Raw genomic sequence first — 20,700 nt, 5'->3', positions numbered from 1 at the left:
AAATCAATAATTTGGAACATAAGGAAGAAAATAAAACAGTCAACCAGTGCAAAATGAGAAAGCAAGAACTGAAAAAAAGTGAGGAAAACTTCCCAAATTTTGGGAAGGAGATGGACATACAGGTCTATGAAGCACGGAAGGTCCCAGGCGAGCTGGACCCAGAGGGAACCACAATAGGAAGCATCATGATTGCAAGTCCAAAGGGGAAAGATAAGGAGAGAGTCCTAAGGGCAGCAAGAGAGAGGCAGAGAGTTGCCTACAGGGGGGTGCCTATAGGACTATCAGCTGATTTCTCAGAGGACACTTTGCAGGCAGGAAGGGACTGGCAAGAAGTATTCAATGTGATGAAAAGCAACCTACAACCAGGACTACTCTATCCAGCGAGGCTATCATTTGAAGTGGAAGGGCAGATGAAGCGCTTCCCAGACAAGGTAAAGCTAAAGGAGTTCATCGTCACCAAGCCATTATTATATGAAATGTCTGAGGGACTCACTTAACGAAATAGAAGATCAAAACTATGAACACTGAAATGACAACACACTCACAACTATCAACAACTGAATCTAAAAAATAAAAACAAAACTCAACTAAGCAAACCAGAATAGGAACAGAATCATAGGTATGGGGATCATTTGGAGGGTTATCAGCTGGGAGGGGGAGTGGGAGAAATGACGATATTGTGCAGGAATTAAGAAGTACAATCGGTTGGTACAAAATAGACAGGGGGAAGTTAAGAATAATATAGGAAAGGTTGAAGCCAAAGAACTTATATGCACAACCCATGGACATGAACTAAGGGTGGTGGGACTGCTGGAGGGAAGGGGGGTACTGGGTAGAGGGGAGCAATTGGGAAAAAATGGAAATACTGTAACAACATAATCAATAAAATATACTTTTTTTAAAAGACAGTATAGGAAAGGAACTAGCCAAAAAACATATGTACAACCCATGGACGTGAACTAAGTGGGAATTCTGGAGGGAACTGAGAGTACCAGGTGGAGGGGAGCAAAATATTGGGACAACTGTAGTAGTGAAATAAATAAAATATATATATATTTTTTAAATGTCCTTGGTGTACATTTTAGGCATGGTGGCTAAATGTCCATCTCACTTGTTTTAGGCCATTTGCTCTTTGTTATGAGGGATAACATAACTCCCATCAATTGCACATGTGCTTTTCTGGGTTTTCTATGAGTTGGATGACTTTGACTTGACCCAGTTCTACTCACCAAGCTCTTATGACAAGTATCAGTCATTTATAGAATTCACTTACAATTCAATTACAAATTTTATAGGTATCATCAACAAAGAATTTAGACTTTCTATTTAAGATTATATTGTATATAATACACCTAGAAGTTCTTCTGAATCCATATCATATTCAAGGCAGAATTTAGAAATGTGTTTTGGGCCTCTTGCCCCTCCCTCAGCTATCTTTTCTCAGGACATACCCATGTTTGCAGCTGCTGTGGCCTTATTGTTGCCTCATGACCTCTCCAGAGCCCAGTTCCAGCCTCATCACCAAGTTATTGGATAAAATTAGACACTTGACTAGAGGAATTTAATCCATTGGCTGAACAATAACTATGATTCCCTCTCCAGAGAATTTGAATCAAGAAGCAAAATGCCTATTGGAAAATGGTACAGAGATCTAGCACTGAAAGCTCATGTAGAGGTAAAGCCAGATTTAGGGCAATGTCACACACTGACATTATGAAAGTTTGCAAAATATGAGTGAGCAGAGGAGGGTAACCTACCAAAAGTAAAACAAAACAGAGATAAGAGACCAAACAGAAGGAGAAAAAGAAATAAGAGAGAAGGTAGAATTGATCTAATCCTGACATTGCAATTCTTTTTAGTTTGCAAAATGTTTGGCTATATGTTATTTTCAGATTTCTAGATCACAGATGACTTTAGGATTATTTATCAAGGTCTTATATGCAATGCGTGTACTAATCAAACATAACTCTCAGGAATTAATTGTAACTTAATTTTTTTCTCCTGCTTCCCCCCTACATTTTATTTGGGGTGGGAGAGTTCCTTACTATCTCAGTTTGAAATATCTTTCCTGCTCCTTTTTATATAATATAACATCTTATAGTCAACTCAAATAGTAAACAAAAGTCTCAAATATTGCTATTTAGAAAGTCCTGTTCCAAGTGAGGGACAAAGCTTCCAACTCACTCAAAGTTTTATAGCTGCCTCCTGTGTGATGAGGAAATGGTTCTTCTCCGTGGGCCTCCCATGTTTCTGCATATCTTGCTAGAGGGGCACTGACTTTCCTTTGTTCTGTACTATCTTTTCAAGAATCTTTGTCTAGTGAACAGACTTCAAAGACTGAGATAGTGTCTCCCTGAAGAAGAGCAGACTGATGGCTATCCAGTATAATAAAGATAATGTCTACCTCTGGAGAAAAGGGCAGGCATGTTTGCTGCCTATGAGAAAATATTCAGGCTCCTTCAATTTAGAGTTTTTCTTCTATAATCTACTACATGTTCAGGTGAAATCGGCCCTCTTTGCATCACCCTGTGGAAACTAAGGCTCAGCGAACTATCATAAAAGTACCATTACTGTAAAGAGTAAGTTGTGTGTCACCTTTGGTGCTATGGATATTGTTTAGATTACCACGAGAAAAACAGAAAGAAGGAAAGTTGAGAGGCTCATGAACATTCAAAGAAGGCAAAAAAGATGATCGGTTTGAAGGCTAAGCTCTACCATAAACAACACCATGCTGAGAAAATGCAAATGAAAAAGACCAAGATGCATGAAAATCAAAAGAACAATGAAAAGACTCCACAGGGAGCAGTACCTGCATATCTATTGGACAGAGAGGGCCAGTCCTGAGCTGAAGTACTTTCCAATATGATTAAACACAAACAAAAAGAGAAAGCATGAAAATGGCAAGTCCCTCTGCCCAAAGTTCATGCCCAGGGAGAAATAGAGGTACTAAAAGTTATTCAAACAGGGAAGAGAAGGAAGAGAAGTATGGAAGAGATGGTTACTAAAGTCTGTTCTACTGGAAACCCACCTAAATAAGATTCATTAGAAGACTGGGCTTACATTTCAAGAAGGCCCATGTCACACATCCTGAACTAAAAGCCACCTTTTCCTGCCAAGACTTGGTGTAAAGGAGAGCCCCCAACCCCCACTTTATACAACTTCATGGGTTATTACCAAAGGTACTAACAAGTTGGGCCTTGTGACACAAGGAGGCAAGGTTATTTGGGGAAAATGTGCCCAGCTTACTAATTCTGAAAATGGTAGATGCATAAATGCAGTCTTACTGGTTAGACAGCAGTTTCATACAAGTAACTCCTTATAATTATTGAAGACTACACATCGATCAGGAAAACTCCTTTACTGTGATGTTTCTGAGTGCTATCAAGCAGCTTACGTATCTGCAGTTATCAAGAGAACTATTTATTGTATTGTAGAGAGCATTAAAATGGCCCGGTTTTACCAAAAAAAAAAAAAAAAAAGCTGGACAGTTAGACAGCTCTTCCTGCAGTTTCTCTGATTCAGATAAATGCATCTCTCAACAGGATTACACCACTACTTTTTTTTCTCAGCTCCAAAGTATCCTGTTGTCCACCTTTAGCCTCTACCCACTGCAATCCTATCTCCCATTGTGATGGTCCTGCTGAACAGAACCTAATCCAACATCACACTGCCTCTCGTCTGTGTAGGGTTCACCCTTGACCCTCAGAAGACATGTGTGCACCTTTGCCCTGGCAAATTTGTAGAGTGCAGACTAACACCAGAACAACTAACTGCCTCTCATTCTGCTCTGGCACTAGTCAGTCCAGACACCAATGGTCAGTGTCCTGCTCTATCAGTTAATCCTGTTGAAACTGCCTGTCCTAGGCTTGAAGGGAGAAGCAGAAACCACCTACTTCTATCCTTAGTGGGGCAAGAGGAACAAAGCACATAGCACAGCTCTAAGGAACACTTTTCACAAATTCTGGCTCCTGAATTTTCAGCACCTTAAACTTTATATCCTGTAGTGTTTGGAATTTTTATTTTAATTTACTGTTATATTTGCAATGTCTCATCTTTTCACTTGAGTCAGTTTTAGTGGGTTTCTGATAACCAAATGATCCTTAAAAAACAGATCAACTGTGATAATTTAATTTTTTTGTTTTTGTCCTCACAAACAGTAGGATTTATTTTGCGATGACAGCCCATGGACTTTCATGTGATTTTGATTCATTTTATAAAATGTGTGTTGATAAAAAGTTGTATCTAAATAATAAAATGTAAAAATTGTATGCCAAAATATTAGATACCTGGATGAAAGGAATACTGTAAATTCCTAGAAAGAAAAAAACTACTGAAATGGACTAAAGAAGTAAAAGAAAATTTGAATTGACCTTTAATAGGTAAAGAGATTAAATTAATAATCAAAAAATTCACCGGAAATAAAAGTCCAGGACCAGTTGGATTTACTAGTGAATTTTAACAAACTTTTAAAAAGTAAGTAACACCTTTTTTTTTTTTTACAAATTCTTCCCAAAAATAGAAGGGGGAACACAAGAAAAAAATATATAGTCCAATATCCCCTATGAATATAGACGCAAAAACCCATATCATATCACTAGCAAAATGAATCCAGCAACATATGAAAAGAATGATGCACCATAACTGTATGAAGTATGCCTTTTTATCCTGATTCTTTGACATCTGAGGATTTGCTGACTCTGGAAAGGCTGTCCTTCCCAGAGCTAGCCAAATCCTAGAGATAGTAAACAACACATCTGTTAGTGCTCCTTTGACATACAAACCAAGGAACCCAGGCTACATGTCTACCACCTCCTTTATCCAGCTCTCACAGGGCTCTGTACTCTGGGCCACTATTCACCTACCCCAAATACTCAGCCTGGTACTAACAATAGACTCTACACCCCAGGCCCACTAAATTATTCAAATTAGCCAGCCCTAAACCTGCTTGCCCTGCCTTTTCCATTCCTTCCCATGGAAACCTCAATATAGAGTCTTGCCCACATTTTCCCCTTTTTCTATCTCCTGACTCACCGTGGTGCTTCCCCCATGTGCCATCCCTCCCCCCATGGCATAGCACGCTGCTTCTAACTGGGAAAACTACCTTTTCAATGGCAATTGTCTCCTGGTCTATTGGTCTTATCACCCTGAATAATAAAACCTATGTTTTAAAACAGTGACAAGTATTGGTACTTACAAAATAGTCATGGGGTGATAAAGTACAGCATAAGGAATATACTCAATAATTTTGTAATAACTATGTATGGTGCCAGGTAGGTACTGAAAATATCAAGGGGAACACTTTGTAAAGTATATGATTATCTAACCACTATTTTATACACCTGAAACTAACATAAAATAATATTCAACATAAACTGTAATTTTAAAATAAAATTTAAAATATTTTAAATAATAATAAAAATAATGACAAGTAGAACTTACCCAGGAATGTAAGATTGGGACAACATTCAAAAACCAATCAATGTATAATAATATACAATGTTAGTAGAATAAAGAACAAAAATTACATTATTGTATCAATAGTCATAGAAAATGCACTTGATGAACTCCAACACTCTTTCATCATAAAAAACACTCAGCCAACTTGTAAGAGAAGAGAGTTTTCTCAACCTGATCAAAGGCATGTACAAAAATCCCACAGCTAACACTGTATTTAAGGGTGAAAGATTGAAAATTCTCTCCCTAAGATCAAAGACAAGAATGTTCCATCTTAACACTTCTATTTGCCATTACACCAGAGGTTCTAGACACAGCGATTAGGCAAGATTAAGAAATAAAAATCTAAGGCAGACTTAGAAGCCTAAGGTTAAAGATGGAGAGGCCACAAAATGGAAGGACTCTGGGTCCCTAAATCATTGCTTGAAAGAGGCAATCCATGAGAGCTTCCACCCAGAAACACCCCCGTTAGGGAGTTTAGCAAGGAGGAAATAATCTTTTATAATTTTAAGCCTTTGAAATTGGGGGATATGTATATTTTACAGCAGTTAGTGATAAAGATACAAATGCAATTGAGAATGAAGTATAGATTATACTCCACAACTAAGAAGGAATACAACTACCTCAAAACTAGAGACAATCAGAAGTTCCAGAAAATTGAGCTGTATGGAAGACCAACAAACAAAGATATAAAGAGAAATAGTCATCCAGGCAGGTAAGAGGGATCGAGCCAGGGCAGAGAGGATGCGGTGTGGTAGTGGCAGCAGCACAGCAGCGGCAGGCTAGTGGAAAGTGCAGTCACACATTTTAAAAAGTGGGAAGAGACACCTGGGGAGCACTCCCAGTGCCAGACCAGACCCCACAGCTCACAGTTCAGCTCTGGAGAAAAAAAAACCTCATTGCTTCTGACTGTGAAAACCAGTGGGGGTTGGAGTGGAGGAAGAAAATGCTGGTCTCTCAGCAGAGTCCACTTGTTTAAAGGGCCCCCATGTCCTAGAACATCTGCAGACCCACCCACCCTGGGAACAAAAGCCAGGGCAACAACTAGAGGGGCACCAGTCCCATACAAAAGTGGGAGAAGCTCCTGGAATAGGGGCAAGTGCTGAGCAAGTGGCATTGTTTCCTCAGACCACTCCCACACACAGTGCCACAACATGGTGAAATGGGTCACCCAGTACTGACGAATACCTAAGGCTCTTCCCCCCTTAACTGTATCAGGTGCACACAGCTCTATCTAAAACACAGAGGCAAACAAACACAGTAGCCTGTCAAGATGAGGAGACAGAGAAGTATGGCCCAAAAGGGGGAACAGATCAAGATTCCAGTGGGAGAACTAAGCAACAAGAAGATAGCCAACCTAACAGATGTAGAGTTCAAAACACTGCTGATAAAGATGCTCACAGGCTTGACAGATATGCTTAAGTATGGCAGATGCATAAAGGAAGAAGTGAAGGCTATGCTAAATGAAATGAAGGAAAATCCACACAAAACCAATGGTGAAGGGAAGAAAACCAAGGTTCAAATCAATGATTTGGAACATAAGGAAGAAAAAACGAGTCAAACAGTACAGAGTGAGGAAACAAAAATTGAAAAAAATGAGAGGCTTAGGAACCTCTGGGACAACTTTAAACATACCAATATCCGAATCATAGGGGTGCCAGAAGGAGAAGAGGAAGAGCAAGAAATTGAAAGCTTAAGTGAAAAAATAATGAAGGAAAGCTTCCTAAATTTGGTAAAGGAAATAGACATACAAGTCCCAGAAGCACAGAGTCCCAAACAAGCTAGACCCAAAGAGGACCACACCAAGACACATCATAATTAAAATGCCAAAGGTTAAGATAAAGAGAGAAACTTAAAAGCAGCAAGAAAAAAGCAGAGAGTTACCTACAAAGGGGTGCCTATAAGACTGTCAGCTAATTTCTCAAAAGAAACTTTGCAGGCAAGAAGGGACTGGCAAGAAGTATTCAAAGTGGTGAAAAGCAGGGGCCTACAACCAAGATTACCCTATCCATCAAAACTATCATTTAGAATGGAAGGGCAGGTGAAGTGCTTCCTAGGCAAGGTAAAGCTAAAGGAGTTCATCATCACCAAGTTATTATTATATGAAATGTCAAAGGAACTTACTTAAGAAAAAGAAGATCAAAATTATGAACATTAAAATGACAACATAGTCACAATTATCAATAACTGAATCTAAAAAATAAAAATGAAATCCAACTAAGCAAACCAGACTAGGAACAGATTCATAGGTATGGGGATCATTTAGAGGGTTATCAGCTGGGAGGGGGAAGAGGAAGAAATGGGGCAATGGTACAGGGATTAAGAAGCATAATTGGTTAATACAAAATAGACAGGAGGGAGTTAACCCTTTCAGTGCCAACATCGCTGTGAACAGTGCTAACAAATTTTCCCAAAAGTGCCAGCGTTGCTTCCAGCGACTCTTTTTTCAGTGCCTATAAATGTAAATAACAATGGAATAATTCATATTTTATGTTTTGTTCTCTTTTTTTTGTACCTCAGGTTATATATTGATATAACTTTTTCTCATGTTGATCCAAATTTCAAATTACACATGGCACTCAAAGTGGTAAGAATAATATAGGAAAGGGTGAAGCCAAAGAACTCATATGCACAACACATGGACATGAACTACGGGGGTGGGGTTGCTAGAGGGAAGAGGGGTACTGGGCAGAGGGGAGCAAAGGGAAAAAAATTGGGACTACTCTAACAATATAGTCAATAAAATATATTTAAAAAATAAAAAGAAATTAATGAGGCAATTAATATATGTAAAGTGATTAGCTTTACAGTGTCTAACAGGTACTGTGTTCAATAAATATGTTCAAATAATCTCTATGATTAATATAAATTAATGATGTGATTTTTTTTTTGCCAAAAAAGAAAAATGAATAGATTATAAAATTAATTTTGGCTATTTAACTGTCTAGCCATTAAGGAGAAATAAAATTAGACCCTTATGTCATACACAGTAGTGAATTGCAGGTGGATTAAAGAGTTGGTTTTAAAGCAACAAATCTTGTAAGAAGTGTTGGTGAGTATATACGCAAATTTACTTTTTAATCAAGACTTGAAACTCTGAAGATATTTTAAATGTAGCCAATTACAAGTAAATATGAGAAAATTTAAAACTTTAATGTTATAAAGATTAGAGACTGGGTCATTAAATATTCTGCAACTTCCTCCTCTCCATCTCTCAGGTCACTCACTCTGAGGGCCTTCGCTGCCACGCTGTGAGAGACCCACATGGAGAGGAACTGCAGACTTCCACCCAGCCAGTTCATACATATGTATGTGAGCAGGTGACAGACGCTCTTCTAAGAGCTTTACCTACTTCAGTTCATCTAATTCTCATACCTCTTTGAGATAAGTTTGATGATCTTCTTTTTATAGATAAAAAACTGAGTCACAGAAAGCTTATAAAACTCCCCCAACATCACACAGCTGATATTGCCTCTTATATTCATGCTCTAAATTATACACATGACTAGGTTATTAATATGATTTGGAGGTGAAAGCAGAGAGCTGGAGGGTGGAAGGAGGAAGAAGTTAAATGAATTTAGAAAAAAATGGCTGAATGAAGAAAATATTATAATATCATCAAATTTACACATTTGTAATATTAGTGTATGTATATAAAGCCATTTTTACTAGTAAAAATAAATAAATACTAAAGAATATACCAGAAAAATTTTAAACTGTTTAATCCCACACAAAGAGAAAATTGTCATAATTATAATGAATTCGCCACGGTTCCTATTTTTATTGACATTTCACTCATTTAACAAATATTTAAGGAGCACCTACTGTATGCCAGGCAGTATACTACATGCTGTGAATAAGATATGGCCTCTGTCTACCCAAGGCATTGACAGTAGTGGGAAATGGAGACTAGCAAATGTGCTATACAATGAAGTAATGTGACTCTCCACACATCTGTAATCCCAACAAGACAGACATAATTTGTTTTCAAGTAGCACTAAAAAAATTAATTAAGTGCACATTGATATCTGCAAATCCAGTGTGATAATCAATCAGCTATGCTAACCTTCCTCACCTCCTCCTAGCAAACCTTCCCATGCAGCTAGGCTAAAATAATATAGGTGCAGCTAGCATTACCCCCATGGGCTCAAGCGAACATAAAATCTAAACCAAAAAGGAATGGAACAAGAAGCAAATATTTGATTTGTCAGCTTTTTTGAGATTTCTGAATTTTAGTACATGACCAATGCTTTGACCATAGCAAAAATAAGACGTCATATGTATCCTTTGATCCAAGATTTAAGTTAAGTGGTTTGAATTTATACACAGAAACTAATTCCATAAATGCACAAGTATATGCTGATTCCATTTGGATGGACACTTTCTGCAGTATCATTTCTCAGGATTCACACAGAGAGTGGTTGGAGTCTTTTTCCAGAACCACTCTTCAAATTACTTTATACATCGAAGTCTATTATACTAATAAAGCATTTGCTGAATGAGTATTTTAGAACATCAAATCTGATTTGGCAAAAAAATCCTCCCAATTAAAATCCTCGTGTAGAAACCAAAATATCCCAAGTAAGGGAACATTTGATTATTAGAGACTCACTGGAACAAAGTGTGCTGGTATTTATTCCTATTTCATAAACTACCTTAAAAACAGACATGGAATATGTTTTTTCCTATGAAAGTACATTAAGGCAAAAGAAGGGCATTAAGCACCTCACTGCAAAACAGGCAGGCGAGAAACAAGAGACTAAGGCCCACTGGGCAGGGCATTGTCTCTCTTCAATTTTATAATTCTGGGAATCTTGCAAAAAGAGCCTACAAAAAGGTGTAGAACTTTCCTCTGAAGCACCACCTAGTGCACTGACATGTAGTATTCAACCTTTTTTGAATGAATGAATGAATGAATGAATGGTTCTCCAACTGATTTTTCTACAACTCACCCTTTCTCCTTACAATCCAGTCACACTGGTTTCTTTTGGCCTTTCATGTTCCTCCCTCAGGGCCTTTGCACTTCCAGACTCTGCACCAAAAATCTGTTCCCAATTTGCCCACAGGTCTCCACTCACTATTTCGCATTTTAAAATTTCCTTCCCTGGCTCCCTTATCCAAAGAAACCCCACCTTCCAGACTCACATTCTTTAGTTTTTTCTTGTTCCATTTCCTTTAGCATACATCACTCCCTGGTATTCTCTTTTTCATTTATTTTTTACTTGTATATTGACTGTCTCCTTCCCTGTAGATGGTGAGCTCCATGAGAACAGAACCTTGCCTTGTTCAGTCACTGCTATTAGTGCCTAGCACTTTGCCCGGCACACAACAGGCACTCAATCAATATTTGTTGAATGAATGAATGAATGAATGAATGAGAGAGAGAGAGAGAGAACACTAACATAGAAAGACTGAAAATGCCTGTTGAAGCTCAAGTTAGACACTTCCATGGAATTTTCTTTGAAAATTCACTGAAATACTGGAATAGACTCAGTATTCTATTCTTTTAAAGATTATTAAGTGACTAAATCATGCTGGATTTTTCTACTGGAATATCACAAGGCCAACAGCAGTTTTTGCCTCAGTGCATTCTCTTTTATTTCCTGCCCAATCTGGGTCAAGGTTGAAAAACCAGAAGAAAAGATGAGAGAGACCACTCATTAAATCAACAGTTCCAGTTTTATTTCCCTGTTGTCTAGTCCATTCATGCCGCAGACCAGCCTCTTAGACACCCCACTACTCCACTTTCTTCTTCTCAAGTTGTAGCATTGATACGGCTATTAAGAGTGTTAATGACATCATGTTTCTATAATGCTGACAGGTACCATATAATTTTTTAAAACATAATGAAAATATTGTTTTCTTTTCTTCTTGTTTGTTTTTTTTTTCTTCTTTGTTATTGTTTCTAATACAGGGTCCAGGGTTTCATCTCCTCCCTCCCACAAATGACAGAAAATCACCACCATTATATAATTGCAATGTCAATGGGTCTTGGAGGTAAGTGCCTGTTTTGTAAACCACAGCTCTCCCTGTCTCCTGACACTGAACTAAGGGATATGTTGGTAAGCACGATAATGATAATGGCTCCAAGAGCCTATTCTGTTAGGTGTCATTACTGCAGGAATCAGCAGGCACCCAGGCCACACCTTAGTCACAGAGGCTGATTGCATTCTAACCGTTAACACTGCAGTTATACAAACACTCCTGATGACTTGGTTATTCTCATTATTTTTATCATATGGGGACTCATTCAAGTGTTTTGTTAAAATATTGTAAGTATATCTGCTGATGCATACCTCCACAGATTTTACTCTGCTTTCTGTCGCCTCCACGTTGTTTGGCTTATTTACCAGAACAAGGAAGGGTATGTGCCAAAGGGTTTTCAGTTTGCTAAAAATTCTGATAACTTCTGTGCACTCCTCACAGTAGCTATTCAGACAAGGCATCCACTTCCCACAAGTGGGACGGTCAGTGAAAATGAAAACTTTGCTACCAGTCAGTTGTGGGAAAGCTAATACAGTGAGTGCCGGAGCCTGAGGTTTTTCAGACAGTTTATAGAGTAGCAGCAGCACACTGATCACCATCTGTCAGAAGTCAGGGGTGGAGTCATGTAACCACTGGAGTATCCTAGAAACTGATGTCCAGGATGCTGAACACCTACTCTGGGATCTTCACATCTCAAACATGCCAAGTACCTTCCTAATTCAGGTCCTTCCAAAATGCTTATTTTCTGTCTGCCTGGAACTTGATCTTCTCAAATCCATGAAAACTTAATTTCTGAGCATCTAGGAAGTCTTGGCTGCAGGCAACAGAATGCCCGAGTAAAAGTGTCCTTAACAATGAGAACTGACTTTCCTTACCTAACAATATTCCATAGGCATGTAGTTCTGGATGGACTCAGAGGTTCCAAGTTATGTTAGAGCCAGGGGTGAGCTTCTGCCATTTTCTTCACTTTTCCCTCGTTGTTACAGGTGGCTACCACAGCTCCAAGCATCATGTTCTCACACAACAATATCTAAAGTAGGAAAAAAGGGAAGGGTTTTCTCTCACGTGTTTCTCTCTTTATCAGGCAAGAAAATCTTTCCCCAAAGTGTCTCTGTCCCTGCAAACTTCCACTCAGACAGCATTGAACAGGATGTAATCATATGCCCACACCCTATATGCCAGGGAAGTGGGGGTCTGGCAGTTTTAGTCTCCAAAGTAGGCCAATGTTTTTAGCAAAGGAGAAGGGCTGTTGAGCAGGCAATCAACAATGCCCACCACAGCAGGTTCTTCCATTTATATGTCCTTATGATAATACCCTGTACCTCTCCTTCGTACTTCTTATAACAACTGCTATTATGTAATTAACCTCTTTGAAATGTAAACTTCATGAAGGCAAAGTCTATCTTACTTGTCCATCATTATACTTCTGCTTCTTAGCACAATGCCTGGCCCCAGGCCCAGCTACATAATTTGTAGGACCCATGCAAAATGGCAAGCAGGGCTCCTTGTTCAAAATGCAGGACAGAAGTACTATTAAAAGTATTAAATTATAAAGTGTTTTCTTTCCATGTTCTCCCTCTCTCAACTTGTCATGGTGTTTTTATTTGCTATTTATGATTGTTCAAAGAAAAATTCAAACTGGAATTTGTTAGGATAAATTTTTACCATTCATCTTTATATCATGCGTTGCCAGCTTTAAATGCAAATATAAATTCATCTGAGGCATATGTGGAATCATCAAAGCAACAATTGTATTTTGTAGCTCCCAAGTACAAATGTATATTCTTTCCAGAATAGTAGAAATGCTGCACACAACTAACTCAACTCTTAATTCACTCCTTTATATATGCCCATCCTACTAACACCATCTAACCTGAGTTTACTGAAGAGTAGGGAATGGCTGAAAGGAAAAAGGTCTATCTTTCTCTTTCTATATCATCATTTTCAGTGAAACAAAACTCATAAAGAATATGATAAGTTTCCTGGATCGTCTATGTGTCTTTGAAAGTTCTGGTTTGAATGTATGGCCTCTTGGAGCTGTGAGCACTGTGCATACTTTATCCTGGATGTAACATGCTTCCCTTGCACTTGCTTCAAGTCTCACTGAACTCCTATTCAATATGGGTCTCCTGGAATTCTGTACTCATGGGCATCATGTATGCTGTGTAGAAACAGGGAAGTAAGGAATGAGGGAGACACACATGTTGTGTGTGTATATTTTTTCTTCTCATGTGTGTGCTTTATTATCCCATCAGACTTCACTTACAAAACACATATTCAACCATAAAATTATTAAGAACTTCAGGATGACAATAGCGAAGCATTAAATTAAGTGCAAGTCCTCCTGAGCATGGGAGCCTCTATAACAAGACAGGTCACCTACCCATGATGCTGGGTCTGTCTAGCCCACCTAGGTGCTCAATAAATATTTAATGAATGAGTGAGTGACTGAGTGAGTGAATGCATCTCTTTGAATTGCTTTCTGATTACTTCCATATGAATGAGCTGCTCAGGTTCCTAAAGCATTTTCTTATTCATTAAATTACATTCAGGTGGGAGGCATACTAAGCTCTCAGTAGCTCAAGGACATAGAAATGACCTAAAAAGGGGGAAAAACTGGGCCATAGGGGCTCCAATATGAAGTCAACAGTACAAAGTAAGGGTCCCAAAAGATCACAGAAAACTTGGGTTGGGGCTTCTGGGCCTCAGTATCTGTGGGGGTCCAATCTCTGCACAAGATACCTGAAGTGGGGCCAACAAACTGAACAATTTGGTATCAACTGCATTGACCACCATGTGACTGATGCTCCCTGGATTTGTAAAGTAGTGGCCTGGCCTGAGCATTGTGGTTGCCTGTGATCAGACACACAGAGTTGATAAGGAACAAGAGGAATCTAATGAGCCTGGACAAGATATTAAGATCCTAGCAGAGTGTGCTAATTTTAAGGTGGTATCTCAGTCCATAAAGAAACAGTCTTAAACTAAAAATTAAGACCAAAATCAAGTAGAAAGGCCAACAGTAAATACACAGTTTGACTCAGTAGAGACACAGGTAGTGCCTGTTAAGTTACAAACAAATTAAAAAATAAACAAAAACAGTAAGTGTGGAAGTTATTACCATTTCATACAGGTATCTCTTACCTCCCCAACAAAAGTATAAACTTTTCAAGGACAGGGTCAGCTTTTTAGGCAGGGCCAGCTAAATTTTCATACTGGCTTCTCTATGTTTAATAGGCAAGCTACTATACATCACTGAGCCTTTCTCCTTATCTCTAAAATGAAAAAAGCAATGCTTATATCACAGGATTGATATGATGGCTACATGTAAACCACCAAGCACAGTACCTTCCATATAATAATTCTAAAAACAGATGGTGGCCAGTATTATTATTATTTTAGCTTTTATATTCTCCAAGACACTTGTGAGTTTGATCACTTTAAAGGCTTGTATTATGAAATGCTTAGAGAGAGTCTAAGCCAGAGTATGTATTTTAATATCAAAAAAGCTACTTCTCTGTTCAAAAACTTTCAGCTGTGCAAAATTCTTGCAAAATTAAATTCTTGCCTTGGCATTTAAACCAACTACACCACTGCCCAAACTTATTTTCCTATACATACTTCCTAACAGTCCCTATGCTGCAGTCAATCTTGACAACCCACCATTCTCCTAAATAATGCAATACTAATGGTTTTCTGGTTTTGGTCATGCCGCCTAGATATTTGACTTACCCTCATTCATCACTTTCCAAGGTCTATTGATTCTCTGCACCTGTCTGTAATATCTGCTTCTTCAGTGCCTCACTTTTGCCTTCCCTCATCTATCGAGAAGATTTAACATATATGTTCATTTTTTAAAAACAAATAAGTTAAGGAACATAAAATGGAGTGAAAAGAGCCTCTTCAACAAATGGTGTTGGGAGAACTGGACTGGGACACTCAAGATGAATCAAAGACTTAAATGTAAGCCGTGACACCATAAAAGTCCTAGAGGAAAACATAAGCAGGAAAATTTCAGATATCCCACATAACAATATCTTCATGGATACATCTCCTAAGGCAAGAGAAATAAAGGAAAGAACAAACAAATGGGACTACATCAAACTAAAGAGTTTCTGCTCAGCAAAAGAAAACATCAGCAAGATAAAAAGGGAACCAACCATATGGGAAAATATATTTGCCAATGATACCTCAGGCAAGGGATTGATCTCCAAAATATATAAAGAACTTATATAACTCAACATCAAGAAGACACACAACCCAACCAAAAAATGGGCAAAGGACCTGAACAAACACTTCTCCGAAGAGGACATACAGAGGATCCAAAGACATATGAAAGAATGCTCAACATCACTAGCCATCAGAGAGATGCAAATAAAAAACTACAATGAGATACCACCTCACACCAGTCAGAATGGCCATCATCAACAAATCAACAAAAAACAAGTGCAGGCGAGGATGTGGAGAAATGGGAACCCTACTGCACTGTTGGTGGGAATGCAGACTGGTGCAGCCACTATGGAGAACAGTATGGAATTTCCTCAAAAAACTAAAAATGGAGCTGCCTTTTGAACCAGCAATTCCATTGCTAGGATTATATCCAAAGAACTCTGAAACACCAATTCGAAAGAACCCATGCACCCCTATGTTCATAGCAGCACTATTTACAATAGCTAAGTGCTGGAAACAACCTAAGTGCCCATCTGTAGATGAGTGGATCAAAAAACTATGGTACATTTACACAATGGAGTACTATGTAGCAGAAAGAAAGAAGGAACTTCTACCATTTGCAGCAACATGGATGCAACTAGAGAGAATTATGCTTAGCGAAATAAACCAGAAAGGAAACTACCTTATGCTATCACCTATTACAGGAGACTAATGAACAACACAAACAAATGAGCAAAATTGAACCAGAGGCACATAAACAAGGAGTAGACTAACACTGACAAGGGGGGGGGGGAGGAGGGGAAGGAGGGGAAGGGTCTAGTCAAAGCACATATATAAATGACCCATGGACGTGAACAACAGGATGGGGACTGACTGTGGGAGAAGGGGTGGGCAGGGTGCAGGGAAGCAATGGGGGAAAAAGTGGGACAACTGTAATAGAAAAACAAAAATTTTTAGTGGGGAAAAAAAATGAAAGCAAAATAAATTAGTAAATGAGCCAGCAAATGCCCCCTCCCCACCAAAAAATAAAATAAATAAATAAATAAGTTAGATTTATTTGTACCTTTTCCCAGGTTTTGAATTGGAAACCTCTTTAGAGATTTGCTTGTGAAAATGTCGTCTTTCTTTTTTCAGTGTCTACAGTTCTGCATAATCTTTAAAAAGTATTAGAGCCTTCCATTCTTTCTGTTATCTGTGTAAAAAACTACTTTCTACTGTGAACTTCCAAGCCTCATCCTTCAAATATACTCTCACAAGGTATTTTTTTGGCTTCAACCTTCTTGAGAACTAATAAACTCTTTACATCTGAAAAGAGACAAATTCCACCAAAAAATGTTAATTCACTGGAGATCAAGTGGAATTTTAAATGTCCAAGTATTTCTACAAAAGCTATGTTTCCAAATATTGTAAGTCCTCACTTAACGTCATCAATAGGTTCTTGAAAACTGCAACTTTAAGCAAAACAACATATAATGAACCAATTTTACCATAGGCTGATTGATATAAATAAGAGTTAAATTCCTAGGACATATTTCTGGGCACAAAAGTGCCACCAAATAAGACCCCAAACACTTGTAATGTTAAAGATTGAAGTAATGTGAGCTCCACAAGCATTTAAGAAAGATAACTAAAAATAAGTAAGATTATTATTTTCAACCCACTTGTCCCAGTTCAGGATCATGGCGGTAACCAGAGTCAATCCCGGCAGCTGGGGCACAAGGTGGAAACCAACCCTGGACAGAATGCCCTTCTACCACGGGGTGTATTCATACACACACACACACACACACACACACACACACACGCACACGCAGACACGGAATATGTAGACACACCAGTTCACCTTGCGTGCATATCTTTGGGAAACACAAGGAAACCATGTACATGGAATAATCCCACACAAACACAGAGGGAATGTGCAAATTCCATACAGACGGTGGCCCCAGCTGGGAGTCATTTTTTTCTCTTATGAACATTACAAAGGAACAACTTTGAACAAAACGTTACTCGAGGGTCTGCTGTACTGAATTTTACTTTACACAGCCATTGGTTTACAAATGTACAAATAAACGTATCTGAAGGGGATATGTTCCCAAGAACCCCAGTGGATACCTGAAACCTCAGATAGTACCAAACTCCACATATAATGTTTTTTGCTATACTTACATACCTAGGATAACGTTTAATTTATAAATTAGGCACAGTAGAGATTAACAGCAATAACCAATAATAAAATAGAACATTTATAACACTATATTATAATAAAGGTTATATGAATGTGGTATCTCTCTCTCAAAACATCTTACTGTACTGTATTCCCCCTGCTTGTGATGCTATGAGATGATACAATGCCTACATGATGAGAAGACGTGAGGTAGGTGACACAGGCATTGTGACGTAGTGTTAGGTTAGATTACTATAAGGGTTACTTGAACACAAGCACTGCAATACAGCAACAATAAATCTGATAACCCAGACAGCTATTGAGTAACTAGGGGTAGGGGAGGAGCCTCTACAGCCTAGAGATGCTGACAAAGGGATAATTCATGCCCTGGTCCGGGAGGAGCAAAACAGTGTGATATTTTATCACACTACTCAGGAAAATGTGCAATTTAAAATTATAAATTATTTATTTCCAGAATTTTCCATTTAATAATTTTGGACCGTGAATGTCGGCAGGTAACTGAAATCAAGGTAAGCAAAACATTGGAAAATGGGGCACGACTGTACTGCTAATCTCCTAATTTAAACATGAACAACTCCCCCCGGCTGGTGTGGCTCAGCAGACTGAGTGCTGTGGCCTGTGAACCAAAGGGCCTCCGGTCTGGTTCCAAGTCAGGACACATGCCTGGGTTGCAGGCCAGGTCCCCAGCTGGGGTCGTGTGGGAGGCAACCGCACACTGGTGTTTCTTTCCCTCTCTTTCTCCCTCCCTTCCCCTCTCTCTAAAAGTAAATAGCAAAATAATCTTTTTGTAAAATGAACAACTCCTTTGAGTTTAAACCTCCTAGGAGAGTTGCCTCTAGTTAAGAACTCTACTTCCACATTCTTAACCTACTCTAGTAGGCCTAGCTTGCACCATATCACAAAGATGGTTCCACTGCGATCTATACTTTGCCAAAGCCGTAGGTCACGTCTCCTTCCTTTTCAGCAGCAGTCCACACAGTTGCCCACTCCATCCTTGAAATACCTCCTTTCTTGGCTTCCATGACATCACACCCTTCTGGTTCTCCTTTTATCTCACTTTGCCACTATATTTTAGACACCTTTGCTGACTATTCCTCTTCTCCCCAACATTAAATACTGGCATGCACTAGGGCTATATATCAAACCCCCTTAGATCTCATCCAATCCAACAGCTCAAATTACACCTGCAAGATAATGAAAACCAAAACAAATCTCTAGGTTTGTCTTAGTCATGAAATTCAAGTTCTTAGATTTACACATCCAATGGCCTGCTGGACATCTCCACTTAGCTGTCTCAGAAACAACATGATTAAAACAACCCTTGACTCCACAGCTCTTCCCCAAACCAATTTTCCTCCAGTTTTACCCATCCCAGCAAAAGGCACCATCATCCTTCTAGTTTCTCCAGCCAAAAATTACCCTCCGTGTCCACTATCTGCTGATCCTGTCTTCTCTATCAAATCATTTCCAGAGCATCCATTTTTCTGCTTTTCCTCTAACCAAAGCCCTGGGTAAGACAACATCACTTCTCACCTGGACTTGACTCTCCCATTCTAATAATTTGTTGCTCTCCTGAAAAATATTCTCCATGATATTTCTTTTTTAAATGTTTGATCATATAAAATGAACGTTACCAGATGCTCCAGTAAAAAGAAAAAGACCAGTTTTAAACAATATGAAATATTTAGAAACTAAACGAGGTTGTCAGTTTCTCAGTATTATTTTTAAGTTGATAAATAGTATTAAATTGTGTTATTTATTTATTTTTAGAGAGAGGGGAATGGAGTGAGAAAGAGAGAGAGGGAAACATACAAGAGATAATTGATCCATTGCCACTCACATGCCCCCAACTGGGGACCTGGCCTGCAATGCAGGCATGTGCCCTGACTGGGAACCAAATGAACGACCTTTGAATTTGCAGGCAGGCACTCAATCCACTGAGCCACACCAGCAAGAGCTAAGTTGATAAATAGTAAATAAGGACAAATATTGAATATGAAAAACATTATTTCCTAGTATTGTTTGTCTTTTACAAATGTAAATGCTCTAATTTTGCTTGTATTTTTCCCCATAAATTCCTTGACTTCAGATACGTTGCTAGAAAAAGGCAGCATTTAACAAAATGAGCCATAAAACATAATGTAGTATATTTATGAATATACTTGTAAATTTTCATCTTTTAAATTTTAACCATTAAAATAAACATCCTAAATGTAAGAAATGATGTTCAATTGTTTAATAAGGAATCTCAATAAATTATATAGAACATTTAGTTCGACAAAAACGATTTTTCATCATCTACCCACTGTTTTATTGTTTTTCTCTTCCACTATTTGTCTGTGTTTTCATCATCTCTAATTAGATAATTGTACTTATCCTGGAAATTAAGACCAGACATTTAGTTGGAAACATCAATATAAAGTATTATTTGCCAAGTGTCTTCAATATTTAAAATGCTAATTAGTATGTATATTTACAGTCACTAAAGGGAAGGAATAAATATTTGGCTTGCATAGTCTTTTATTTTTTATCATTTTTTCAGTTGCTTTTGCTCTTAAGACAGATGATTTTAACACAGATGGAATAAAAACAGGACTGTTGTTTGTTAAGTCATCATCTTTTCCTAGTGCTTACTCCTCACCTTTAAAGCATAATCTAATGGTGCAGTGTCACAGCCTGTCAATGTAAAAACAGGAGTTCTGATGTGGTCTCTCGATATGATATAAAGCAACACTTTGTGCTGCAATGGGTCATATTTTTTTAAAGATAGGAGGTACAGGTGTCATGTGTTTCAAAGGGGCATTGCAGACTGAGAAACATGGTACAAATATAAGACTCAGCTTGTGTGGGTCATTTGGAGAGAACAGCAAATTGTGCTAGATAGGAACTATGAGATAGCCATGTAAGAG

The 20,700-nt window shown here is 38.4% G+C and overlaps 1 pseudogene; it reads left to right on the top strand.

Moving 5' to 3' along the window:
* The first annotated feature begins 1,638 nt into the window (after positions 1–1,638).
* LOC149990031 (ribosome biogenesis protein NSA2 homolog pseudogene) overlaps positions 1,639–20,700 on the top strand; it is a 39,979-nt pseudogene continuing 20,917 nt past the window's right edge.

Source organism: Furipterus horrens, unplaced genomic scaffold, assembly GCF_987537825.1.
Source record: "Furipterus horrens unplaced genomic scaffold, mFurHor1.1.pri manual_scaffold_36, whole genome shotgun sequence".
NCBI lineage: Eukaryota > Metazoa > Chordata > Mammalia > Chiroptera > Furipteridae > Furipterus > Furipterus horrens.
The sequence above is the reverse complement of the archived record's forward strand: the minus strand, read 5'-3'. Positions and strand labels throughout refer to the sequence as shown.